The sequence below is a fragment of the Puma concolor genome, chromosome C1, assembly GCF_028749965.1.
Source record: "Puma concolor isolate L17-30 chromosome C1, mPumCon1.1.hap2, whole genome shotgun sequence".
Lineage (NCBI taxonomy): Eukaryota > Metazoa > Chordata > Mammalia > Carnivora > Felidae > Puma > Puma concolor.
The window spans coordinates 156,646,977-156,649,489 of NC_141674.1; the positions used below are offsets into that span (position 1 = coordinate 156,646,977).

Consider the following 2,513-nt stretch of genomic DNA (forward strand, 5'->3'; position numbering starts at 1 on the left):
AGAGTTGTAAAAGATACAACTTTTTGTAAAAGATACAAATTAAAATGATTTTTAAAAGTAGGGTGTAGCCTGACGAATAAAAATATTAGTAAGCAAAATTAGGAACTGAATACACAAGCCAGGTGTAATTCATTTAAATGTCAAAGACTCAAGGACAAAGCCCTCAATACACCTAAAACATTCCCTCCAAAAATAAGGAGGCTCATCCATGGGGTGAGATTACAGTCTCAGGTATATTACTGCTCACTTACCTCTATAAATGGCAATTGGTAGAGCTGAGTATTCATATGAGAAATCTCAGAATTATCATTGTATGTACTGAATTTTACACATTTACCTGCAATCCACTTATTCTTCCTATTATTGCTTCTTCCAGGAATCTTGATACTTGGAAAAATATGCCTTCGTTGATCAATATAGTCTTGAAAATAAAGAAAGCTGGGAGGAGACGTTAGCACTCAGGCCTGGTCCACATTTGTCACATTTTATATTATTTTGACATCCACTGGCTACCTTCTTGAAATGCTCCCAATGCTGAATGAACTGTGATGCTTTTGGAAGATTTGCTGGTTTGTCATGCATTGTTTCAGGAGCAAGTGCTAAAGTCTCATCCCAGCTTTCTTTATTTTCAAGACTATATTGATCAACGAAGGCATATTTTTCCAAGTATTTTTAAATTGTTTATAGATTTTCTGACCAAAGGTATTCACTTTCACTTAGGTGAACTTTGTTTTTAATGTCTTCACCGCCCTTTTACAAGACTCACACTGTCAAGTATCCCAGAGTGCACTATGTAGGATCATTTTCTAACCTTTATCACAGACTTAACAATGAACATTTCTCCTTCCAGAACATACCCAGAGACAATGCTTAAATCCAAAGTCCTCCTTCAGTGCTCAGTCGATGGTGCATATGGCCATTATCATGAGGATCCGGGACTTAGAACGTATGTCTACAGAACCAGAACTTCTCGCATTTTCATAGCCTGTGATATCAACGTCAACTACAAATTCTCCTTCCTGAGCCTGGGAAACTCCCAGCTTCACTGTATTATGCTGATTGGGTCTGTGGGAATATGCCGTGCACTTCCTGCGTCTCCTTTTCCAGATCACTTTGGCTGTTGAAGTGCTGGTAGCGAATGTAAATGTCATCTTTTAGTGTGAAAGAAAACTCACGGTGTGAAAGTAATTTTTTATCACTTCGTTATAGCGGAGCCAGCGATAGTACTGGGCGGAGGGAAAGAGCCTCACGTAACAAAGTTGAAGCAGCCGGGTCAGCTCAACCAGTCAAACGTCTCCGTCTCCGCAGAGCGCTGAACTCTGTGCCACAGGATTACCGCGAGAATTGGCGGGAACAGCACCGCCCAAGCCCGCGCCACAGGTCCGACCGGCGCCCTCTGCAGGGGCCGCTGGAAATCGTAGTTCCCACTTTGGGGCTGGCCTCTGGACCGTAGTGCTCCCCTGGTCTCCGTACACCCTCGAGGAGGTTTGTGCGAAAAGGTGAGCTTTTGAGCAGACTGGCAATGAATAACCAGAGAAAGACACACAGAACACAAGGGATGAGAGAACCGGAGGGGAGCTTCCATGCTCTCTCCAGGCACACGGCTCTTCCCGAATCTCCTCTACATGTTTACCAACGTGGAAGCTCCCAGTGCGACTTTTTAACACACTGTAAGTTGCGTGCTGCAAAAACCTGTGTATGCCTGAAGAGGGGAAGGAGGTTGGAAGTATCAAGCTTTATTTGCCTTCCTGGCTTAGGTGTAATTGCTGCCCGGAGTCTGAGCTTCACAGAGTATGAGTAAACTTTAGATGGAGTTCAAAACTTGCTTATTAGTCTGCAAATCTTAAAGGCCAAATGGTCAGAAATTTGCCAAAGTAAGATGTGATTTCTCTTGGAGTAGAACTTCACTTGATTCTTTCAGAAATAGTAATCTAAATTTCAAAATAATGAGAAAAATAAACCAGTAAATTCAATCGGTAGTTGAACCTGTTCATTACCTATTTGGCACAATGCAAAAGTTAACATTACTCACTTTTTCTTTTTTTTTTTTTTTTTTTTTGGCGAGGATCTCACTTAAGACTATTCTTCCTTATCCTAAGATCATAAATATGTTCTCCTATATTTTCTTTTAAAAAATTTGGGGCGCCTGGGTGGCGCAGTCGGTTAAGAGTCCGACTTCAGCCAGGTCACGATCTCGCGGTCCGTGAGTTCGAGCCCCGCGTCAGGCTCTGGGCTGATGGCTCGGAGCCTGGAGCCTGTTTCCGATTCTGTGTCTCCCTCTCTCTCTGCCCCTCTCCCGTTCATGCTCTGTCTCTCTCTGTCCCAAAAATAAATAAACGTTGAAAAAAAAAAAAGATGTTTAAAAAAAAAAATTAAAGCTTTTCTTTATTAGACTGGAATTTGTTTTTTAATCTAGTGAAAAAAAGAACTTTCTGGGGGAGAAAGCCATGGAAGGTATTGGAGATTCCAGGGAGATAGAATATATTAAAGTATCTATCATGTCTTTCAGGAAG

General features: G+C 41.7%; 1 pseudogene; it reads right to left on the reverse strand.

Annotated features, from left to right (window-relative positions):
* Positions 1-411: 411 nt before the first annotated feature.
* Positions 412-1,321, reverse strand: LOC112866112 (DNA primase small subunit pseudogene; annotated as a pseudogene).
* Positions 1,322-2,513: the final 1,192 nt, after the last annotated feature.